Below are 26,990 nucleotides of genomic sequence, written 5' to 3'. Positions count from 1 at the left end.
CTGTTTGGATCAGCTACCTACTTATCTCCTAAGAATCCAGAGACTGAATTTGTATTATGTGAAAATCACAAGCTTTTTTTCCCTCTTTAAAAGTAGTTAAGTATACGATGCACGTAAAAATTCCACATACAAGGTATATAATTTTAAGGATATTCTTTCTCCAAAATTATTTGTAGCAACCCAGGACAACTTCAGGGATGGAGGAAGTGAAAAAAATAAATTGGCTCAGTGTTTTCTTTTGCTTGATCTGCTTAAAAGCAAGCCTGTTCTATTTTTCTGTAAATGCTGATTACTCTCCACCCAACACATACCTAATCCACAAAGTTTGCATTTGTCTACATCATTCTCAAATGTTCTCTTTCCCTGTTTTAGTTACCCTTGGCCTGTACCTTGACCTTCTACTGCCCATCTCAATAAATTCAGAACACAACCATTTACCTGCAGCAAATGGGAATGGTTCCCCCAGAAATATAGCATACAATAAAAGCCAAAGCCAAAGGAAATAGAAAGGTGAGGTCGAGCATAATTTTCTCATCGCAGCCTTCCCTGCCTTCTCCTTTTGGCCTTAGATACTGTGCTGACCTCTGTCTATTTTTATGGCTAGATTAATTCTTTGATTTCAATGAGTCTGAATTTCAGAATCATACGGTTGAGATGACCTTAAGAGGTGCTAACCTCTAAAGAGATTATGTGAAAAAACGATGAAAAGGTGAAAAAATGGAGGATTGCAGACCAAGAAAATACCTTAGAGATGATCTTACTCAACCTTCCAGTTTTATAAAGAGGAAGGGAGGGAAAGAACAGTTGAATGATGTTATGTGAAGCTTGTACCCTCCAACACTGGCTGTCAACGCTCTAAGTCTTGTATCAGCAGTATTGCAGACTCAAGGCTGACTGTATCCCCAGCCAGCAGATGTATAAGGAATCCTACAGTAAGTGCTAAATAATTCAAATTAAAACCAGAATTTCTAATGCTGAAATTCTGAATATCCATCCAGTGGGAGCTGATTTTACCTTGTTACCAGGTCCCTGCTTTGCTCACTGTAATAATCAATGACTGGGTGACTCTTGTCCATTACATACATCAGATCCTTGTTTCCCTGCATGATGTTCTTTAGTATGTTTGTCCTGACTTTCTCTCTTCTGGTCCTCTGTTCTCACAAACTTTGCACAGCCTATAGAAGGAGCGATGATTCTCATCCCTCATGGACAAATCATTCTACTTGCCTCCAGACTCTTACACGTCAAAACCAACCAACTGCTTCGGGGGCCTTCTCTTCTAAAAAGGACTTCCCTCCTCTGTGGATCTGTATGGGACCAGGTCTAGCCCTCCTGTTTGAGGATGTGGCTCTTCACTACCAGCTAAGGAGATTCCACAAGTGACTTACAGCCTAGGGATATTTATCTACCTTTGATAAATTTATCTCTGGGTTTAGCTATCTGCCTGAAAGGTGTTTTCTATAGTTTTCTAATAAGTCCCATTCTTCCCACCATCATGTTCAAATTCAACCACAAAGTCCTATTTGGGGGATGGTGAGGGAGGAGAAGGGATATGAAAAGTTGGTATGTGAAAATGACACTTTCAAAATGGAGACAGAGAATGAAAGTTGTTGTGTAAACCGGACTATTATTCTTTCCCAATGTGATTACTCTCGTTCTTACCCTGCACTTTCTGGTGCCTTGGTCATATTCAGCTCTCAAATATTTTCCTTAAACACAGTAGCTATGAAAGTACTTTTTTTTTTTTTTAATGTTTTATTTATTTCTAGGAGAGAGAGAGAGACAGCGTGAGCAGGGGAGGGTCAGAGAGAGAGGGAGACACAGACTCTGAAATAGGCTCCAGGCTCCGAGCTGGCATATGACAGTATTTTTTGTGGTTGCTGATGGTTGCTTTTTAAAAATATTACATCGTAGTTATTGTTGTGCAAGACATAAGAGGTACTTAAGAGATAACTGCCCTTTTTAACAGAGTTCTGTGGAATATAAATGAAAAAAATATATAAAAATGCTTTATGCTCAAGCATGATGCAAATGTAACCTCCTTACATGGAAAAGAGTAGACATAATGCAAACCAAGAAATGTTATAAATTTGAAAAGTAATTATTTTGTATGTAGCACTTTCAATATTTGCTGTGGAGGATGGTTAACAGAGATTTCCTATTTTTCTTTCACGCTACATTTTTGTCTATAATTTTCACTAGCTAATCAAAAGGCAAAGGGAAAATATTGTAAGAAAATAGTGGTACACAGAGGAAAATCCAGTTAATTTTTATTTTTGTTTTAAAAACTTGCCAGTTGGAAGATACATTTACACTGTCACATATGGAACAAAATATATTTATTATATATAAACTACATTGACTTTCAACTCTTAAAAAGCCTGCCCAGTTAAAATACTAATTGGCAATGAGAATGTACTGCAACTGTATACACCAAGATAAATCAGTATCATCAACCTAATGTTGAGCAAAGGAAGCGAAACACAAAAGTAAACATTCTATACGATTCCATTTATGAGAGAGTCAAACTCACACAATGCTTACAAGGGTCAAGTGTTGCCCTGTGGGCAGGGGTAATGCCCAGAAGGAGAAGTATGTCTGGAATTGTGATAATGTCTGTTCTTGATCTGGGTGCTGGGTTCATGGCTGTGTTTACTTTTTGACAATGTGTTGAGCTATATTCATGTAATATACACACAGAGGTCCCATGAGTTGTCTGGCTCATTCAGGGTATGGTGTTCAAGTAGACTCCTGATTAATGGGAAGTGTGTGTACGGTAAGGTGCAATTTAGTTCAGCAATATGTGAGTTAACTGTTTTAAGCCCTATCGAAACTAAAGTAGATCAGTTTGGTACTTTCTGGAAACAAGCAGATTGTGTCAATTCATGAATCATTGTCTGAGCCGAGTGAATTATTTTAAGTGAATATAAGTACCTTTGCAATAATCATAAAACTCTTTGCGTTTTAAGTTGGATGCTCAGATGTGAAAGGGTACCACAGTCATTTCTAGTGGTTAACACAAACCACCTCATGTGCTTCTAAATATTGCCAAACTCACATTGTATTTTTTTGCATCACTTAATTAAAAGATAATAGCCAGAATGTGACAATCAAAAGCTATAAATACAATACCTGTTTTGTGTTAAAAGGCAACTCTGACAATTAGTCCCCTTATCTAGGGCTGTAACTTTATGAGAATCAAAGCATAAATACTGTAATGGAATGCTTTATGCAGCTCTTCGGGTAACTGGGAAAAAGTTAAACAATCTTCTATGTTTTTTCCTTGTCCGTCTTTTTTCTCTACTGGCCAAAAGCAATAACAACAATACTATAATCCTTTCCCTAAAAAAGTAAAGAAAGAAAAAAAGAAAATGACTTATTTTTATGATTTTGTAAATAAGGAAACAATACCACTCAGCATAACAGTCAAAAGCATTTTTCTTCTTTGAGATGCCTTTCCGCCTTACAAAGTATAGCTTAGTGCTCATAAAAATGAAAGAGTCAAAGCAATGATTAATGCAAAAACTTTTTGCAGGCAAATATTCTATTTCCATAGAGGAATATTGCCTAACGATGGAAAACTTATACATTATAAACTTAAGGTGAGCGCCTGTCAACTTTTTATCTTTAAATGAACCGTAATCTCAGTGCCGAAGCCTCAAATAAGTAGTTGGCAATAAGTGAACTTTCAGAGTGCTGACGGAAAATATAATACTGAGATTACCCTATCTGGTTGCTTTTCTTTAAGTGTTTCGGTATAAAAATAGAAATCTCCGGTAGATTTTTCGTGACCAAAATTTCCTTATGTATATTTCTACTGGCCAATCGCCTACCATGTTAATATAATTATTTACATTTAGAGAAGAATACAAATTCAGCAGGGTAATTCTATCTGGTGGGGCTGGAAGAAACTCTAAAGCAGTGGTGAAAATGAATGTATGCAACAAAGAGTAGCCTTAATTTTCACCTAAGTGGATAGAATTAAAGTCCTCATGTGATATAGTATTTGTAGTCTTTTTTTAGAGAAGAAGGCTGATACAGACGTATTGATTAAAAAATAAATTGTATTGAGGGGCATTGGGGTGGCTCATACGGTTAGGTGACTGACTCTTGATTTCAGCTCAGGTCATGATCTCAGGGTCCTGGGGTCCAGCCCCATGTGGAACTTTCTGCTGGGTGTGGAGCCTGCTAAAGACTCTCTCTCTCTCTCTCTCTCTCTCTCTCTCTCTCCTTCTGCCCCTCCCTTCCCCCTCCCCTCCAAAAATTGTATCAAAAATCTACTCAGAACAACAGAAAAAGAAACTTGGCAGGGTGTTTTACTGGGGAATTTGTTTTTTTGAAAGATTTTATTTCTTTAAAGAATCTCTACACCCAGTCTGGATCTTGAATTTACAACCGGGTGAAGAGCTGCATGCTGTACTGGCTGAGCCAGCCAGGAGCCTCTCTACAGGGGAATTTTGAAATGGGTGCTATGAATGCCATTTCCAACTGCCCACTGTGTGGCCTTTTAGGGCTGAGGCAATTTCTGGATCTCAGCTTGCTTATCTGTGATATTAGGACCATGAACCAGATTGTCTGTAAGGTTCTCTCTGAGTCCAAAAGTCTAAAGTGCAATTTCATGATTTCCTTATTTTTAATTAATTTTAGCAGAGTACACGAATGACTGCATGGAGTGGCTTACAACGTATTCTTAATAGCAAAGAAAATGTTAAATGTCTTTTCTCTGCATTCATATGATGTCTTTTAAAGGAGAAGATGGATAGAAGAGTATATGGTAGAAAGAAACATGCCATGTAATCAATATAGGTGAGTGGTATTTTTCATTATTCAATTCTCCTGTTATGCCACTACCATAGGATTATCTCTATTACTGAATGAATTCACATGTTACATATTGATGTATTATATTTTTTTTTATTTTTTTTAATGTTTTATTTATTTCTAGGAGAGAGAGAGAGACAGCGTGAGCAGGGGAGGGTCAGAGAGAGAGGGAGTCACAGACTGAAACAGGCTCCAGGCTCTGAGCTGGCAGTCAGCACAGGGCCCGACGTGGGACTCGAACCCACGGACCGCGAGATCATGACCTAAGCGAAAGTCGGACGCTTAACCGACTAAGCCACCCAGGCGCCCCAGATGTATTATATTTAAACCACTCAAGTATTCACTGTTTTCCCTTGACCAATTAATGGCACTCTTTATAAACAGCTCCCTGAAGTATAAATGATATACATTAAATTACACTACTTTAAGTGTACAATTTGATAAGGTCTGGGCAAGTTCACTGTCTTAAGTGTGGGGACAGTTTCACAGCTGTAAAAACATTTCAAAACTGGATCTCCCCTATCCTGACTTGATTCAGCCTTTTTTCTACTATAGCAATCTGTCTTCTTGGCTTACCCAGTATACTTAATCTTGTAAGGTTTATTAAGAAAAATACTCAGTGTAACAAATTGACATAGGGAATGTAATAATCAGTGGACAAATCAGGGTTATCCACTTAAAGTATTTACATTTTTTATTCATTATTTGATTTACTCAACTTGACTTTTTTTTTCATTATGAGCCAGGAACTTTGCTGAACATTAGAGATATCACCATCTATTCATAAGCTGGATGATAAAAAGCTATACCCTCCAAGACTTAATTGGAGATACAGGGAAGGAAGCAATAGATTGAGGATGTGATGTGAGAGAAACACAGGATGCTCTGGGGAAAATGTGAAGGTCCATATATGATCTTGTGCAGGGAGGAAGACACCCTGGAGGAGATGGTGTCTGGAGACAACTAGGACTTTTTTCCAAGGAAATAAGGAGTATATGAGAGTGTTCCAGGAAGAAGGAACTGAATTTTCAAAGTCTCCCATAGAAGATAGAATTATAGAACTTTCAAATAGCTTAGGACACTGTGCCCAGAGAGTTAAGAATTTATCAGGACAAGGAATATGCAAGACCTGGTGGATTTTGTGAAGACATTTAATCCACTGGTCTGGAAATGATGGAATTCAGATTTGGTTATAATAAAAGTCAGATGGTCATTTGGAGAGCTGTGGCTTGAATTTCAGTGACTTGAAAAGAAGTTTGAGAAGTGTTTATGAGATAGACTGAGCAGGACTTCAAACAGAGAAGGTAGACCGGATGAAAACATCAGGGCTACTGCCCAGGTTTGTGGTTTGAACAAAGGATTTGAGCAGAATCATGATATTGCTCACAGAATTAAGGTTTGTGGGGAAGAGGAAGGTTTGGTTTATTTAACCTGTAGTGCACTCAAATTGCCATGTCTGGTGGATAATTAGATACTAGGGTTTAAAGCTCAGTAAAGAGGGCAGAGCCGGACTGACAATTTTAAAAACTGAGATATAATAGACATAAAACATTGTGTAAGTTTAAGGTGTACAAGGTTTTTATATACTGCAAGATGATTAATATCTTAGCATTAGAGAACACCTCTATCACATCACATAATTACCATTTCTATTTTTCTGGTGAGAACCATTAAGGCCTAGTCTCTTTGTGACTCTGAAGTTTATAATACAGTATTATTGATTATAATCACCAAGCTGTGCCCAGATCTCCAGAACTTATTTTTATATTAGTTGCAAATTTGTACTCTTTTTTAAAGTTACATGATTTTTTTAAAAAGTTTATTTATTTATTTGGGAGAGGGTGCAGAGAACACGAGCCAGAGCAGAGACAACGGGAGAGAGAGCCAAGCAGGCTCCGTACTCTCAATGTGGAGCCCAGTGCGAGACTTAAACTCACCAACTGTGAGATTATGACCTGAGCTGAAACCAAGGGTCGGTCACTTAAGCAACTGAGCCACCCACACTCCCCACAAGTTTGTACTCATAAGCAACATCTCCCCAGTTCCTCTATCCCCAGCCCCTGGTTATCACCATTCCACTCTCTGTTTCTGAGTTCGGCTTTTTTAGATTCCACAGATAAGTGATATCATCTCAGTCTGTGGTTGAAGCCTTAAGAATAACTTAAATGCAGTGTAAAATTTTCTATAGTTATACAGTTTTTTCTTTCATACATGGTCCTGAGTTTTCCAAATTCCATCCAGTACATAAATGTTATTATTCAGAAATATCTAGTTTGATGTCCTTACACTTTAAAACTTTCCAATCTTTTTTTTTAATTTATTTTTGAGAGAGAGAGAGAGAGAGAGAGACCATGAGTAGGGGAGGAACAGAGAGAGAGAGAGGGAGACACAGAATCCAAAGCAGGCTCTAGGCTCTGAGCTGTCAGCACAGAGCCCGATATGGGGCTTGAACTCACAAACCATGAGATCATGAAGCTGAAGTCAGATGCTTAACCAACTGAGCCACTCAGGCGCCCCTAAAACTTTTCAGTCTTAAACAACTTTGCCAAGGCCCTAGAATCTCGGCCTTCTTTCTTTAGGAAAAAGAATATGCAGTGTGATTTATTTAAAAAACAAAAGACTTATGCAGGGAACTAGTAAAATTAATATTGAAGTCCCCATACAGTACAAAGTAAATGTGACTTTTATAGTCTATGAGATAGAAAGCATGATCCAAATGAGCTGTTTTTAGCTATGTGTGGTGACATTTATGAGAGATAAACAGATTTTTCTTCACCTTTATTTCTAAACAGTAATATTTTAAGGGAAGGATTATTAATCTTCAAATAATACTACAGATAATGAAATAGCTTTATAAATCATGGATATTGATCTGAATGTGTCCTTCATCCACAAGACTGAAAAGAAGAATAGAATGTAGAAGCAGAACAATGCTCATGTTTGAGTTTTCACTTTTAGAAATGGCAAAGCCAGATGAGGAAGATACATTTTCAATCATTTTTGTGAGCCTAAATATAACTTTACAAGAAAATTGGATTCTGGAGAGCAGTATAAAAAAATGGGATATTAAGTGTTTACGTTCTGATGAAGAAAGTACTTTTATTATGACACTTAATTATTTTTATGTGAATATAAAACCCTGATGTAATGATACCTGTTTTTCACAAAATAATATGACAAAAATATTTCCATAAAAAAGAATACATGATTTTTAATCTAGTTTAGATACTGGTTTATTTGATTCTTTTATCTGGTACTCTATATAAAATATCTAAATACCCAAAATTTTAACTTTGCTGTATTTGTTTGTTCCCTATTCTAAGATAAGGGGATAATTTTCTTCTCTTTTTAAAATTCTGCATTGTTTTGTTTCAGGTATTTTGAGTAATAAATCACCCACCAATTTAGGAACTCCAAATAATAAAAAGTTAGTAACTCACATGTGCCTACTTTGTTTTGACGGTTTTATGATTGGGCTGTGCTTGTTGTGCATCTGCGGCTAGATTTGTAGCAGCTCGCTGGTCTGGAAATACCTAGGCTGGACCTCCTTCCCTTTGCTCAGCTCCATGTGGTTCCTCATACCCTAGAAGGTTAGCCCAGGCTTGTTTCTCATTGTGGGCAGAGGTCCAAGAGACGCAGCAGAAGTGAACACTAAGGGCTAATGCAGGTCACAAGGCCAGTCCAAAGTCAGGTTGCACAAGGTGAGAGGTCATGTGTAGGGGCGAAGAATACATGTTGTATGCTATCCATCGAACACACATTGTATGCTCTATTTGTTTGATTACAAGTTGTTCAGGAATTGAGAAGACATTTTTAAAAAGATAGCAAACTTTGGGAATGATAAAGACCTAAACCATTATTTTAATATTTTCATTATTATTGGTTTTTATGGCCAGCTGCAAATTATACAATGACTTTTAAACATTTTATAGGGAGACATAAAGATGAAAGAGAAATACATCATTGTTTTCTATGCACTGTGGCAATCATGGGTGAAGAAACATTCAGGCTTTTCTGTGGGAGTCAGGGAATGTTTCCTATAGACTTGGGGGCTTGATTTCCTTGAAGAGATGAGCAGGAGTTCATTGCATAGAAGGGGAAGGGCAGAATGTGTCAGGCCTGGGAGACATGAAGAACATGTTATGTACAGGGACCAATAAGTGAATCAGTATAGCGGGCGGTCAGGAGAAGAAGGCTGAGGCTGAATTTGGGAAATTTATGGGGGGCCAGATGGTGAAGGGCCTTGTAGGCCCACTGAGGAATATGGACTTAATTTGTGAGAATTATTAAAATCTGTCAATCTGTAAGACAATCCAACTCTTCTTTTGAATGACTTATGGATTCACAGATTCATACCTACATCCAGAAAACATGTCTTTTCCTACCCGACCTTACATCCACCATGCTTTTCCTTTCTCCAAAGAATTTGCTAATTTGGCTAAGGACTTTAAGACAGTGATTGGACCATTTACCACTTTTTCCCTTTTCTTTTTCATAAACCTTAAAAAAACAAAAAGGCAAAGGAGTATACTTCTTCCATACATATTTTCAGAGTGTTTACTTTGGAGATCACAACATACGTCCTCATTGGTTTGTAAAATAAATTACCTCAATGGGTTTAGATTGGTAAACCAGCCATCTCTTTTCTACCCTAAATCTACTTTGCTAATCTTAGCGAAGGAGCTGACACTTACATCCCTATCTATACTGCATTTTTAGTATATAATCTGCAGCCAAATGAAATTGCAACAAATTTTTACACTTTTTTTTTGGTCTTTTTTGATAGCATGTAACTATTTTTTTAATGTTTTATTTATTTCTGAGAGAGAGAGAGAGAGAGAGAGAATCCGAAACAGGCTCCAGGCTCCGAGCCAGCACAGAGCCCAACGCGGGGCTCGAACCCACAGACCGTGAGATCATGACCTGAGCCAAAGTCAGATGCTCAACCAACTGAGCCACCCAGGTGCCCCAGATAGCATGTAACTATTTTAACAGCATAATAGGAGTGGAGTTTTGACCCAAGGAACCTAATCTATATGTATGATGGGTAAATCTTTCTGATTCTGTAAGGATTTGGGCTAGAAACCTTAGAGTCGAGGCTAATTATGTTAGGTGTTGAGGGTCTTCTAGGTATGAAGGCATAGTGGATGAGATGGCCCTTTGAAGCCACTGGGGATAAGCAAAGGCAAAACTCATTATCAAGTTTGTGTTTAGAGAGAATTCATTAGATAACCTAGTGAGAAGTAGAAATTAGAAGAAAGGATGGCTTCAGTTTCTAACTTTCCAGTTCCAGAGGCATCTACCTTGGATGAGCATGTTTTCTAGTTTCACAAATATTCATATCATCTATCTGCATTAACAAAAGAAACTTTTATACCTATAATCAGCATGAATGTCTTTCTTTTTTTGCAGTTCAATACCTAATACATGATAGCTCGTGAAGCTTCTGAGTTAAGTCTGTCATCAGATATATTTTTTTCTGAAATATTTCTCAAAAATATTTGTAAATTGCGTTGTTAAAAAAATATTCAGTGGTAGCTAGGTTAGTACTACTGGGGTTAACTTTCTTCAAGGAGCTCTGTTTTCTGGTTCTTGATATGATATTGGTTACAAAGGGCACCTGCCCCATCAGATTCTGAAATATTGTTAAGGAGCACTGTCTAGCTGGAGAACCACCAAGCACTACTAGGCAAGTGTTTGATAGTGCACTTCCTGCTCAATTTTCCATTCTGCAAATGTGTATTGGCTTTAAAGGTCAAGAACGATACCACAGGGATTTTTGATTGCATTATTCTGATTTCTCAGCTATGAATCACTTTCTTTCCAAAGATATAGAAGCAGAGGCTCTAAAATAAATTTAGCCATTACTCTTTATGATATAACCTCCACTTCTTTGGCTGTCTGGCAAAATGCTTGATATTGGCTGACATTGGGAAAGAGCATTTCAATTCTGCCTTAGAAGAATGGGAAAGAGACAATCAAATAAAATAAACAAAATACAATGGATTTCAAAATACTCCTTTCTATTTTCTATTATTTGTCAATGACTGATTTTCTAGAACACTGATCATATATACTTAAAAAGGTCAAATCAGAGGTCCGACACAATTTAATCTGTTGATCAATCAATTTATTTACTAATAGCTGTAGCATTGAAATATTTATTTACTAAGGATAAATAATTTCTTTGATTTTAAGAAAGTTATATTTTATTATAGGAAATATGTAAACCTAACTTAAAAACACACATTTGTATATATGCTTGTATATAATATATTTATTCAGACTACTGGTATGGTTTATATGATTTTAAAGACATTAAGACAGACAACCATTTTAACTTTTGCCTTTTAAGTTTATTTATTTTGAAAGAGAGAGAGAGAGAGAGAGAGAGAATGAGTTGGGGAGGAGCAGAGAAAGAGGGAGAGAGACAGAATCCCAAGCAGGTTCTGTACTGTCATCACAGATACTGATGCGGGGCTGGAAGTCATGAGCCCATGAGATCATGACCTGAGTGGAAACCAAGAGCCTAACTGACTGAGCCACCGAGGTGTCCCAATTTTTGCATTTTTTATCCACAAAAATGGATTTTTTGTTTTGCTTAATGCACTCATCACAAATTTAACATCATATGAAATCTGCACCTTTGAGGGGCCTTTGAGAGTTTTGGCTCAGGTCATGATCTCACAGTTCATGGATTCGTGCCTTGCATGGGGCTCCGTGCTGACAGCACAGAGCCTGCTTGGAATTTCTCTTTCCTCTCTCTTTGCCCCTCCCTGGCTTGCTCTATTTCTTTCAATAAATAAATAAATGAACATAAAGAATAAAAATAAATTTTTAAAATCTGGACTTTTGCCTTTTTTCAAACTACTATATTCAGAATTTTGTCCAAATTATTTTCATGTTTAAATATAAGTCCCTAATATCTTGGATTCCCTTTAGTGTAAAGCCATATTATTCCCCCATAATATCCTATCTATCTCTATCTCTACCTCTATCTCTATCATCTCTATCTCTTCTATCTACCTATATCTATATCTGTCTATATCTATATCTATCTGTCTCTGTCTGTATAGAACAATCTTTACCATCCTTTTCCATATTCTAGTAACATTTTAATTTAATGTGATCTGTCATGGTCATGTGGTGCTACTGTCTGCCCATGATCTCTTTCCCTTTGTCTTTTGTGGCTATGATGCTAGCCCCTTACTGCAATACCCTTTCCCCATATCATATACTCCTAGGAGAATCAGTGTCAATGCTCGCTGCACCTTGACCATGGGATAGGCACCTAACCAAGTCAGCCCAATGATCTGCACACAGGAATTTAAATGAACTTTGAGAAATCAATTGATAGGAGGCATCAGCTCAGTTCAATCTCCCAGTTTTACTTACTTTAATTATTAGTAAATTCCAGTTCACTTCTGATTCAATTTTAATGCATTTTTCTTCAGTCTCATTTTGAATTCAGAGGTGCCACTGTGGTTTATGGTTTGGAGAGATTGTGATGTCACTATTTGTGTTGAGACTCCTTAGAGGTGGAGATGTGGATTCATGTGTCTCACACACAGGCTTCCTCTCCCTTGACTTCTCCTAGGGTTGTATTTTGGGAAGTGAAAATTGAAAACAATGGACTTTACTTATGTTGTGATTGAATATTTCTTCTTGTTGGCTTTGTTCTGAACCATTGTTATCCTACATAAGAAATCTTAAGTCAGGACTTTGAATGAAAGAGAACAAGTAGAATACAGCATCCTAGCCTGTCTCTTATCTGCCCATGGAGGAGAGTGGGAGCAAGGGGGGAAGGGAGACTTAAACACATTGCAAGCTCTACCTCCTCAAATAGGGAGTCCCTACCTTCCTCTTCCTTTATAATCCTCTTTATAAAAGAACTGGGTCTCCCGGTTCTCAAATATCTATGCATTGTTGCATTTGATATTTTTAGTGACCCTGCAAATTAAAAGAAGTAATACGTGGGATAAGATACATTTAAAGAAGAAGGGTGTCTTAATGAATGGATATGAAAATAAGAAATTTTCAGATCAAAGCATAGCGAGAGCAAAAATCCCTCGGAGGAAAGCAAGGGCCAGAACTAACTTTCACTGAGAGGGTTCTTCCATACTCTAGAAATCTTGAATTCTGACTTTATGGTCAGTTGCACCATATATGGCAGTGATAACATTTAGAGTTTGCTTAATATGGTGAAGCTAATAAGGTGAATAAAAATTCAGCAGGATGATCTGGATCTTTGGAGATCTAGGATGATCTAGAAAATCAAGTGAATGAAGAAATTGAAACTGCAGAATGACAGAAATAAAAAAAAAACCCAGCTTAGACACATCCCAGAGAAATGTAGAGCAGCAAAGCCAAAGAGAAGATTTTAAGCTGGTGGATACGTTTGGAGATGTGGTCATTTTCAGAGCACGGATAGACTAACAGCCTCTCAGTAGCAGCAGTGAAGGTAGAACATAATAGGATTACAACTATATTGAATTAGAGACAAGTATCTGTTAATCTAGAATTCTATTCCCGATAAGAGATCTTTTAGAAAATAAGGCAGATAAGGACATTTTTAGATAACAGAACAGAATTTACCCCTAACTACCTTCCTCAGACAGGAGGGAAAATGGAGAGTTTCCAACAAAAAGGAGGACGGATAAGCAAAGGCGTTTCTAAAGTTGGGAGTAAAACTCAGCTAATATTGATTGAATAGAAACAAGAGCAGAAGTGACGGGTAAAGCAAAAATTTGATTTGTTAACATTTTAATAATATGTGCATTAAATAGGTGGAATAAATATAACAAAATATAGCATATGATACCCCCAAAAATAGAGGAGAAAAGAGTAAGGTTGAACAACACTCAATTGATACACAAGTTGGGAGAGGTGAGGAGGGTGAGGTGAGGTTTTTATCTCTGGTCCTGCCTAAAATGACAAGTATCAGCAAGCCCCTGGCTGGCTGTCAGGTGCCATATTAGCTGATCCTCTGACAATAGAATATGGACTAATTAATGCCTTAGAACTCAGCTGCTAACCTATCATTGTCAATTCCAGGAAATCAGGAATAACACACACTACTTTCTTCAAATTCAATTAGGAAGGGGCAGAGTTAACCTGGGAACATTTGTGTGTGTGTGTGTGGGGGGGAGGCATTAGTATTAATACAGGTGGATCTGATGTGAAGGTAGGGCTGTGAGCCACTCGATTAGTTGCAGCTTTCATATTTTCTTTGGTAAAAATATAGAGACTGAATTTTTTTAATTGAAAAGCATTTCATATTGGGATGATAGATCAGGCTATTCTATTTTCTACAGGACACATCTCACAAATTTTATTCTTGTACACAAGTCAAATATCCGGTAGCATAAACCATCAAGACATGTTTCAGGGTGTGTCAAGATTATTTTCCTTAAAATAAAGGAATACTGACCTTCTAAGCATTTGTTTTTAATCTTGTGTTACTGTTTTTAAATGCAGAGTCTTCAAATGTCAGCAAAAAAGTATTAGGGCCAAAGAGAATAAGAAAGAATATTTTCCACAAAAATTTTAGATTTTAAATATAATGTTTTCATAGGGAATTTTCTAATTATCATTTATTGAATATATAATAATACATTTGGTAAAATGAACTTATTAAAATGTCCTTTCATATTTATTTGTTTTTGTAGACAGGTGACATTAATTGATTAGATAATGAAAAGCTACCTTATAATTTAAGGGTCTAATCAAAGTAATTAGAGTTCTGAGTGATTCAATTATTTGATTTGATTAATTTGATGCATTATAATGTTTTTATTTAGAGAAATCAAAAAGTTTGTGTGAAACTGTGAGCAAAATGAAGGATATCGAAAAGTAAAATCTAGCTTTCAGGGGTAAGAAATACTAGACTATCTTACATCTGGATGCTACAGTAGAATTTTCTGAACTTTCTAGTATGTTGAATTAAATAAAGAATAAGGATTGTTTGTGAGTTATCTTTTGATTAAATTAATTTCTTCTTTATGAACTGAGTTTCTCTTTCTCTTGTACAGTTGCCAACTTTCTTGCTTGTCTTTATAAATAGTAATGGTTTTTGTTTTTTGATCATATTCAGGCTGAGGTGTTTTTCTCTACCCATGAAGTCTTATGTTAAGAAACATACCTGGTTAATTTTAAATTTGACAACCATCTCACCATATGTCGTTTGCCTTAGCTTAGTGTTCATTCATTTTCAGCTCCTGATTTTCTGGCTGTATCTGTCATATTGCTGTTTTTGATAACATTAACAACATCCTTTCAAAAACTCTTAACTTCACAATTTATTGTCATCCTGACAGAGCCTTGATTTATTTACTTATTTCTGGTATCCAGGCCCTGACATCTTTGCTTCTGCTTTGACGATGTGTGTCCATAAAACAACAACAACAACAACAACAACAACAACAACAACACAACACTTTCTTACAATGGAAATAAATTAAGTTTTGGTCTGACTGTATAAACTGTTATGTTTTAATTAAAGATAGGTAGTACATGGCATGAAAGTAGACACCTAGTTCAAAGGAACAGAATAGAACCAAGAAATAAATCCATGCTTTACTGGCCGATTAATCTATGATAAAAGAGGTAAACAACAAACGGTGTTGGGAAAACCGGACAACTACATGCGAAAGAATGAACTGGATCACTTTTTTACACCATACACAATAATAAACCCAAACTACGTTAAAGATCTAAATGTGAGACCCGAATCCATAAAAACGGGAGGAGATATTTGAAAATGATATAGCCAATAAAGGGCTAATATCCAAAATACATAAATAAATCTACAAGTCAAAATTAAAAAAACAAGCCACTTAAAAATGGGTAGAGGAGGGGCACCTGGGTGGCTCAGTCGGTTAAGTGTCCGACTTTGGCTCAGGTCATGATCTCACGGTTTGTGGGTTTGGGCCCCGCGTCAGGCTCTGTGCTGACAGCTCGGAGCCTGGAGCCTGCTTCTGATTCTGTGTCTCTCTCTCTCTCTGACCCTCTCTTGCTCGCTCTTGCTCTCTCTCTCTCTGAAATAAATAAAACATTAAAAAATTAAAAAATAATGGGTAGAGGACATGAACAGACATTATTCCAAAGAAGACGTAGAGATGGCCAACACACATGAAAAGTTGTTCAATATCACTCATCATCAGGGAAATGCAAATCAAATCCACAAAGAGATACCATCTCATTCCTGTCATAATGACTAAAATAAAAAAACACAAGAAATAACAGTGTTGATGAGGATCTTGAGAAAAAGAAACCCCTATGCATTGTTGGGAATGCAAGTTGGTGCAGTCACTGTTGTAAACAGTAAGAGGTTTCCTCAAAAAGTTAAAAATAGAACTGTCTATGTTCTAGTAATTCCACTACTGGGCATTTACACAAAGCGAACAAAAACACTAATTTGAAAGGATACATGCACCCTTATGTTGCAGCATTATTTATAATAACCATGATATAGAAGCAACCCCAAGTGTATGTCCGTAGAATAATGGGTAAAGATGTGATATCTCTATCTCTATTTCTATCTCTATTTATGCCTATCTCTATCTATCTATCTATCTATCTATATATCATAGTATTACTGAACCATAAAAAAGAATGAGATCTTGCCATTTGCAAAGAACATGGATGGATCTAGATGGTATAATGTTAGGTGAAGTAAGTCAGTCAGAGAAAGATAAATACCATATGATTTCACTCATATATGAAATTTAAGAAGCAAAACAAAGAAAAAGAGAAAAACAAAAAACAGACTCTTAAATATAGAGAACTGGTAGTTGCCAAATTGGAGGTGGGAATGGGGGATGGGTTAAGTGGGTGAAGGGGATTAAGAGTATACTTATCACGATGAGCACTGAATAATGTATAGAACTGTTGAATCACTATATCATACACCTGAAACTAATGTAACACTATATGTTAGTTACACTTGAATAATAAAAAAGATAGGTAGTGCATAGAATTTTTATTTCTCAAAATAATTTTTATCTGATTAACCAGTGTATTTTTTACCATATAAAAATGGTTCTATTTTTACATGTGTTTATTATTAGAAAGGTTTTTAAGTACTTTACCCATCAAGAATCTGCAAAAACTACTCTGCTTACATTAAATAGCAGCTAAACCTATATATTCCCCAAATGAGCTGGAACACAGTATCAAAAGGCAGACAGAAATGACTCCGTGAGTACATGGAATGAGACAAAAAGTTCATTCCGTATCCACAGAGACACCCAAAAATCTCCTCTGTCTGACGTGAATGATGTTTGCTTTGTTACCAATGACTTTGCTAGCCCCACTTTATTCCTTCAGTATCCTAGATAAATTAGTAAAAATCATGTTAGTAATAATAATATATTAATAATTAATCATGATATTAATTTAATATTATGTTATAATACATATAATATATTACATACTAGTGACATATTTTATATCGTATATATAATATATAGAAAATATACATTAAAACAGATAATAAATATATAATTTTATTTATAGAATCATACATATCATACTTATGATAGAATCATATTTATGGCATATTTATATGTCATAATATATTTAGTTCTATAATATAACACATAACTGACTATACCATTATTATTTGTGTTATTATTACTGTAACCTTGCTTCTCCTTTTTGATAACTTTAGTCCGGGACTGGCCCCTGCTTCCTTAAACCACTCTCCCTAGAATTAATCCAACATAAGATCAAATTTCTTATGAATGCCTTTTTTTTAGATTTTATTTTTTTAAAGTAATCCCTACACCCAACATGGGGCTCAAACCCACAACCCATCTTGAGGCCAAGATTCACAATCTCCATCAACTGAGCCAGGCAGATAGCCCCCTATGAATGCCTTTCTCAGTCCCTCTTACTGAGATGCCCCAATTCGCTCTGGATTGTGTTCACCCTTGCTGCGCCTAAGTAAATGAATCTGACTTTGTTTATGTGTTCATTTACGGTTTTCACTACAGGCAGAATATAATTCAGCCAATCAGAGGCTGAAGATGAGCCTTGTCCTGAGCATATTTTTCCTATTGTGTAACCTTGAGCAAGCACTTACTGGACCCACTATGATCTCAGAGTCCTCATCTACTATATGGAAATACAAAGTCAACTCTTTCATTTGGGTTGTTTTGAGTGTCAAATGAGAAGATAATTTTTCTGGGGCTCCTGGGTGGCTCAGTCAGTTAAACGTCTGACTCTTGATTTGAATTTAGATCATGATCTCATGGTTTGTGGGTTCGAGCACCACGTTGGGCTCTGCACTGATATTGTGGGACCTGCTTGGGATTCCTTGTCCCTCTTTCTCTCTCTCTTCCCCACCCCCCGTCTTTCTCAAAATAAATAAAATAAAATTTAGAAAACAAATGAGGAAACAACTTTAAAATGAAATACAAAATCCTATTCAAATTTCGTTGCTAATGTTGTCATATTCCATCATCCTGTTATTTAGGCAAAATTCTCTTTCTGTTCATCCATTGCCCATTGAGGTCTGGCCCTTGGCATTAGCTTTCCCTGATAGAAAATACTACCTTCTGCACTGCCACCTAGAGATAAGTCTGATTGCTTAATATCAATGCTGTATTAATTAAAAAAGCAGTGCTCAAAAACAAATTGCTATAATTTCTGTATATAACCCCATCATTTCTCTGGTTGATGTTATTTGGTTGACTCAACTGACCCTTATTTGAGATTGTTTATATAAAGCAGAAGGCCACCAGCAAGTTCTCTAATAAGGGTTATGTTTCCTGAATGTATTTTTATCCTTTACTAAGTGAAGTACTCAGACATATTAGACTTCTACAGTCATGGCTCTTATGCAAAAGTAGGATTCCATTTTAGACATAATAAATAAAAACTCTAAAGCTAGAACCCAATAATCTGCTTGTTTTAGGAATACCCCAGCTTCCTAAGCATGCTAAAGGGATAGATATTGATTGAAGGTATAGATAGCTATGGTCTTGAAAAATTTTTATCTGCCTCTTAAATTATAAAAAGAGTTCACCTTTGGCATAAAATCTTACCTTTAAAATCACAGAAAGAAAAAAAATCTATGAATTAAAGCCATTAACAAATATCTTAAACATTTATTTTAAAATTTCCAGAAATACCATAGTATTACAAGGGAAACAAGGTCATGAGGAAAATGGAAACATTTACTTACCCCAGAAAAAAAGTGATGTAAAATTATTCAGGTGTAATTTATGACATTGGTAGTAGATTGATTACAAAAATGGCCCAAATTCTCTAACCCTTTTTGCATCCATGCACTTTGTACATCTTTTGCCTCCCTCCTCCCCACAATGTTACAAAAATCTTTCAGCTGTAATGGTTAACATGTACGGTAGATTGATTGCAAAAGTCCTCCAGCTCTCTAATTTACCCTCGATTCTGAACTAAGATATCAAGAGGCTCTTTGTGTGTCTGTTGCCTCTGGGATCTCTCTCAAACAGTGAGAAGCTGTGGGAGGAGAGCCCACACTCAGGAGAAGGTGGGGTCATTCTGGCCTATCCATTACCCAGCTGACCTGCACCTGCCTGCGAGCACATGGGTAAGTTCACCAAAGGCCTGTAGATGTACCCCAATCTGCACCAGCGTCACCGAGACCTACACGCTCCTAATGATTATGCCTATGGTTGTATGTCACTGAGTTTCCCGGGGGTTTATTACACATCAATATCTAATGAATACATCTCTATTAAAATTTAGAAATAATTTCATATATAATTAAGATAGCTCATTGGAACAACAGTTGGTATTAAAGTTTAAAGTCTGGCTCAGAAGCAAAATAAATCTCAGTGTATACATAAAGTGATATTGTTTGACCTTCAGGGAAGAAAAGTAAATGAATAAATAGATAGATGAGTAAATAAAGAGCTGAGGACGAGTTTTTCTCAGACATTCTCAATCAGACCTACTATGGTTTATTCCAGCTTTAAAACTATTATCATTAGCATAGAACTGGAATCAGAAAGCTTTTTCTGTAATGGGTCAGCTGGGAAATACTTTAGGTTTTGGGGTTTGCAGACTTTATCATGACTACTCAAGCCTGCCATTGAATCACAAGCGCAGTCATAGGCAAACATTAGTGAATGGGGATGGATGTGTTCCCATAAAAATTAATTTACCAAAACAAGAGCAGGCCTGACCTTGGACTTAATCCCCTTTTTACTGCTTATAGTTAAGAAATCTATGTGTAGTAAAATGCTTGAGGCCATCTGAGGCCTTGGCGAATAATACAGTACCCAGGGAATCACTGTGTGTGAAACCCAGAATTTAAATATTCTTTGTGCATTGGGATGCATGTTTTCTAGATTTTTCTAGTTTTGTTTTCTTTTTCTCTCTTTAACATTTTACTTTATCTTAAATTGTTTACTATTGTAATTGCAAAATACATTTATTATCTAGCAGACAGAGGAATAGTTATTTACCAATAGTTCTCAGGGCTCATGCATGAGCTAATTTAGTCACAAGCAAAGTAGATTTTTATGAACATTATTTGTTCATCCTGTAATCACCCAAATAAGTTATTTTCATGGATATTGCTATTTCAGCATTAAATATTGGCCTAAATGTTAATCTTTCATCGTACTTAAAATATTTTAAAATAATATGTTGTGACAAAAGATTAGAGCATTAAGTATTTTCTATTACATGTCAATTATCATATTTTCTTATTGAAAATATTGTAATCATTAAGGAAATAGTAAAGCAAAATTAATATATTTTCCTTTGCCCCAGCTATTTGGATACTATTAGCATATCTTGTAATTCAAAAACCACGTTTCTAAAAGCTTTGCATTCTAGTACGGTAAGTCACAGGTAATAAGAGTTTTCTGAAAGTCTGAAAAACAGGAGCATCCTAAAAGCTGTGATTTTGAAATATACCATGGTAAATGTTTGTTTAAAATTTTTTTTAATGTCAGTTTATTTCTGAAGGAGAGAGAGAGAGAGACAGAGCATGAGTGGAGGAAGGGCAGAGAGAGAGGGAAACACAGAATCAGAAGCAGGCTCCAGGCTCTGAGCTGTCAGCACAGAGCCTGACGCGGGGCTCGAACTAACTCATCCTCATCAACCATGAGATTATGACCTGAGTGGAAGTCAGATGCTCAACAAACTGAGCCTCCCAGCCACCCCAAAACAGTTTGCTTCTTAATGAAACCAGTATTATACAGTCAAAAATTTCAATTGCCATCCAATAGTCTGACTTACAGATAATGCCTTCCTTTTCTATTCTGGAAGCTAGCAGTTCTTTAAATTGGACTCACTCATATACCTTATTATTGCAAGTAGAAATTTAACTTATTGTTATTTTATTCTTGTAGAAAACTTGGAGGTCCCACCAAGATCAACCACATGTAATTCACCCACTAGATATGACTGAATACTCTTTGAGTGTGAAAACACAGAGGTATGTGCTCTCCACTGACTCCCAGAAATTAGTAGGCAGACTTTAAACTGCATTGAGTCAGGGTGATACTTGGTTTGATAAAACAGTTTGTTAGTTACCTTACCTTCTTTCTTTTGTTGGCTCGCAAACTTGGAAGTTCCCAGGAGAAATCTGAAACTGCCCAGTACACAGACGGCAAGGAGAGAGGGAAGACAGAGGCAGGCCACTCTAGATTGGTAGATGGTCAAGTTTAACAAGCAAGGGGATTTATTTACAAGGCTTGTGTGCTTTGCTGCAAGAGAGTAGATCCCAGCACCCACCAGCTAGAATTTTAGAAGTTTACATAAAAGCTTTTATTTTTATTTTTTTAATGTTTATTTATTTTTGAGAGAGACAGAGCGTGAGTGGGGGAGGAGCAGAGAGAGAGGGAGATACAGAATCCAAAACAGGCTCCAGGCTTTGACCTGTCAGCACAGAGCTTGATGCAGGACTTGAACTCACAAACCATGAGATTGTGGTCTAAGCTGAAGTCAGATGATTAACCAACTGAGCCACCCAGGTGCCCCTATATAGAAGCTTTAACAGAGTTCAGTCACATGCTGCACATTGGAAGGTCACTGAAAAGACATGACCAGGGAATGATCTGTGAGCTGGACTCCAGCACCAGGATGCTCCTCCTCCAACCCCCCATCCTTGGAACTTGGGTTTGACCTGCCTTTCCTGCTCTCAGAGGCTGCTCTAAGGACACAGCCTTGAGATAGTGATGTGATGTTGAGAACACCTGCTTGGTGTATGGCCCACACCCAGTTAAGGCTTTTTTTTAAATAAACTTTTAAGATTTGGAGGACACGTGTGGGGATCCACGCCTCTTGCTGCTGCCCAAGACAAGCCTTATTTATAAGTTTCCTTTGCTTATTAAAATTGACACTGACCAGCCTGAAGGGGCCTGCCTCTTTCCTCTGGTCTCTCCCTGCCCTCCAGCTATGGGAGATTTCACACAGAAAGCTGGGGATAAAATTTCGAACCAACACAGGACCAGATGGTCTCCACCCCACACTGCTCTCTCAAGGCTGCATCCTGAAAAAAGGCTCCCACAGTGGGAGTGGCCAGCAAGCGTGCGTTCCAAGGATAAGCAGGGGGTGAGGAACCCCCATTGCCCAGGCCCAGTTCATGGGTCAGCCAGTGGTCCCGCCGCTCAATGACTTTCTCCAACAGGTATCACTCCTCTGTTCCTTCACCTCCCAAATAAACTGACTGATCCTCTGTCTCCATCTGGGCACCAGGCAAAATCGGTGTTATATCCCTCTGTCAGCTGTTTTACCAACAGTAATTGTGTTATTCTGAGATCTCAAAAAATATATACAATTTCCAACATTTTGGATTGTTTCAAATTGATTAAGCTTTGATCGTTTGGATATTTTTCTAAGGTAGGTTAAAGCCTATAAAGAGAGAAAATCAAAGTAATTAGTCACAAGGCAATGTTTTGCTTTTTTTTCTTGTCTCTAAAAATGTAGTACATTATAAATAAGGTGGTGAATTTTGTGTGGTATATGAGTTACTCATAATATGCTTAAAGTAGCTATGCTTAAAGCTAATGTTATGTTTTATTACATGTGTATTTATATATTTCAAGAATGTGCATGTGTATATTGCCATTATTAATCAAAGTAACTGATAAATAAAGGAGAGGAATGAAACCTTCGGAAGAGAATTGTTCTTAAACAGCACAGCACGTATCAGTACATCCTGCCCAGAAAGCAGATGTTCTCAGCAACTCACTCTAGTGTCCTGGGAACCTGTTGACTTATTGTGCCTTTGATATTGATTTTATCGTGTTCTTGAATTGTTTTGAACAAAAATCCCAACTTCCATGGAAAATCAAATCTATAATAATTATTGGTTTTCTTCACTTGAAGAGTATTATCTAACAGATTAATTGTATGGACATGCTGGCCGCGATTTTTTGTCCTGGGGTTCCTCTGACTTATACTCACCTATTGATGTAATGAGTCTTCTCTGCTAGTCCTTTTTGGTATTGTCTTTCTAAAATCAGGCCCCAAATTAAAAGCGGCTGCAAGGTAGCACCAAAGTCTCACTCCAGTAACGTGGGGCCGTGAGGTACAGCATGCATGAGTAAAGACGGTGGTGAGGTCAGCAGGTCTGGAAAACATTAATATTTTCCAAATTTTTAATTATCCCAATAAGGTAATGAGATTTTTAAAATGTTTATTTATGTATTTTGAGACAGAGGGTGGGGAGAGGACAATGAGAGGGAGAGAGAATCTCAAGCAGGCTTTGGGATGTCAGCATGGAGTCCTACTTAGGGTTCAATCCCATGAGCTGTGAGATCATAACCTGAGCCAAATCAAGGGTTGGGGCTTACCAGCTGAGCCACCCAGGCACCCTGAGAAGTATTTTTGTCAAGACCATAATTTTATTTTATTTTACTTTTAAATATTTGTTTATTTATTTATCCATTATTTATTTTTACATGTCTATTTATTTTGAGAGAGAGAGAACATGTGCGAGAGTGAGTGGGATGGGGCAGTGGGGGAGGGGGAGGGTCACAGAGAGAGAGAGGGAGAGAGAGAATCCGACACAGGCTCTACACTGTCAGCACAGAGCCAGATTTGGGGTTTGAACTCACATGATGTGAGATCATAACCTAAGCCAAAATCAAGAGTGAGACCCTCAACCGACTGAGCCACTCAGGCGCCCCAAGACCATAATTGTAATATAAATATTTGTGTCTCATATATTACATTGGAGGCTGATATATAAATATGCTCTAATAATAAGTCATGTGAAAACTCTAGCATAGTATTTGTTAACAAACTGATTTTTAAGAAACTTCCGTTTCTAGGAATAAAATATATTTGTCACTCTTGAAAATCTTAACACATGCTTCGTAGGATAGGTTCGGAAATCTGGGAGATGTGCAAATGCCCTCACTGGTCGTTAATGTCTTCTTACCCTCAGAGTAACTGTTAACTGACTCCATGGGGTATAGTTGTATTTATGCCCCACTAAGGAATTCTGTCTTCCTCCATTCTGATCTTACATTCTCTCTCAATAGGTTGTCAGCATTATTTTCTTGTTATTCCTTAAGCTCCTGCTACAAGTTACAAAGCAAATAGTAAGTCTCCTGGGAGAAACAATAAATAAGATCAGTTTCTCAGAACGTTGGCAGAAAGGGTTGTAGCAAGTATTCTGGACAGTTGATACAGGAAGTAGGGCCAGCGGCAAATGGCACTGCTCTTGGAGCTAACATGTCACATCTGGGGACTGGGTCAGGATTTCCGGGTTTATTGTTACAGCAGATGGTTTCAGGAGGTGAGCTGCTGACTCTAGTCGACAAGAGCAAGAACTAGTTACATAGGTCTGGACGGAACTGGAGGTAAACTGAACTGTAGTCACCTGCTTTGGAATGGTGTTGATATTGTTTAATGTTCTATTTTGTGGTGGGACTGTGTGAAACCTTTATTTTTTATCTAACTGTCAATTTAAAAGTACTTATGGAATGTCTGACTTAGCTCAGTTGGTTAAGTGTCTGACTTCAGCTCAGGTCATGATTGCATGGTTTATGAGTTTGAGTCCCACTTGGGATTCTCTCTCTCTCTCTGTCCCTCCCCAACTCATGGCTACTCTCTCTCTGTCTCAGAATAATTTAAAAAAAATAAATAATAAAAAGAATAAATAAATAAAAAATTAAAAAATAATAAATGGACTTATTTGAGATAATTAGAGAGCTACAACTTTCGAGTGGTGGCTTCTAACTGATCTCTCAGGACTCATGAAAAAAATACAACAAAAATACAACAAAATAGACAAAATAACAGTTAAGAAAATTTAAAATTCAAATCCCAGAACAAAATAGAATAGTTTCATAGAAAAAATAAAGAAGTTAATGCATATTAGAGAGAAAGTAGTTACTCCCCCATGAAATGTTAGCTACCCCATAAAATGTTCGATGGACTCCCTTCAAAAAAGTTCCCAGCCCAGACAAGTTCATGGAGCAAATCTAGTAAAGGGCAAATAATTATAATGCAACATAAATTGGCCCAGAGTAAAGACCTAGGAAGGAAAATATCAAAATTCATTTATGAAACTAGAGTAACTTGGATTCTTAATCCCAACAAAAATTGCACTGAACAGAAAAGCTACAAGCTGATCTTAATTATGAATATTAATGCAGAAGTCCTGTCTAAAACACTGGCACACAGAATTCAGCAGTTCATTCAAAATAGAAGACATCAGGACTAGATGGAAATTTCTCCAAGGGTACAAATGTGGTTTCAATATTAGGAAATCTAAAAGTATAATCTACTGTATTGATAGAGCCTAAGGAGGAAAATACAAGCTCACTTCCACTGATGCAGAAAAGACATGAAACAAAATCCAACAGCCTTTGTGATTAAAACAAAACAAAACAAAACAAAACAAAAAACAAACAAAAAAAAAACAAGGCAGCTTAATAATCGAGAAAATGATAGATACTTCCTTACTACAAAGTATATGTACAGAGGCCAAAAGGTGAGAATGTATTTGTGCTTAGGAAATAATATATAGCTAATATCAGAGTTTAAGGTGTGCATATGAAGAAATAGGTTAGTTAAGTAGTCAGGGGGAAAGGGTTTGCTTGAAATGTTGAGGACATTTTATTTTATCTTTTAAGTTTATTTATTTCTTCTGAGAGAGAGAGAGAGAGAGAGAGAGATACCCAAGCAGGCTTCATGCTGTCAGAGCAGAACTAGATGTCAGGCTCAATCTCACAAACCATGAGATCATGATCTGAGCCAAACCAAGAGCTGGATGCCCAACTGACTAAGCCACCCAGGCACTCCTATTTTATCTTGATATCAGGAAGCCATAAAGTGTGGTCAGCAGGGAATCTGAATGATCAATTTGGGATTTTGTGACAATCGCTGTGTTCATAAGTATACCGGTGAGAATCCTTAGTCAAGGAGGCAGGGAGGCTGGGACACTAATGTGAATCTGTACAGTAGGGATCTGTGGACGACGTTGTGTGGATAGAATTCCTGAGCACAAGAGAAGCACCTTGATATATACAATACTTAATACAGACATAAAAAATAACCCAAATAATACCTACTAGTCTGATTTGATTGAAAAATATTTAAAGATCTCACAGTAACTTGAGGTCTATGCTGTTGGTCACAAAAAGTATTTTATAATTACAGATTAATATAAAGTTGAGTAATAGGGAGTTTCAAAACTTGGATCTATTCTGTTATTGGGGTCTTAGATGTTATTATCTTTTTTGTGGACATTGTTTACTTGTTCTTAAAAGAATGATTAAACTTTTGTTTTTGTATTTGTACCAATTAAATATGTACAGAAACACATAGGAAATAAACTCGTTTAACAAACAAAGCTTATTTCATTTTGATACTCAAAAAATAAAATTCACAATATGTGAGAAAAAGTTTTCAGGGCCACAGACTGTGTGATGTGATTTTTCTCTAGCATCTGTCAGTGTTATTTTCTACATCCTGTATTTAATGACATGAAAGAAAGGAATCACACATCCAGCTGCATAGATTTACATTTTAAAGCTACCCTTACAAGAGTTATCATTTTTTTACTGTCTACTACTGCATTCTCTGACTTTTCTTCCTTTATGGACAATGTGCATAATTTCAGCTTCACATTCTAATCTCAACGGTTTCTATTATCATCAGAATATTTAAACAATGCTGTTAGAGATAAATACAAGGAAGTATGCTATGAATTA

Source organism: Hyaena hyaena, unplaced genomic scaffold (genome assembly GCF_003009895.1).
Source record: "Hyaena hyaena isolate Hyena2069 unplaced genomic scaffold, ASM300989v1 scaffold_360, whole genome shotgun sequence".
Classification (NCBI taxonomy): Eukaryota; Metazoa; Chordata; class Mammalia; order Carnivora; family Hyaenidae; genus Hyaena; species Hyaena hyaena.
The sequence above is the reverse complement of the archived record's forward strand: the minus strand, read 5'-3'. Positions refer to the sequence as shown.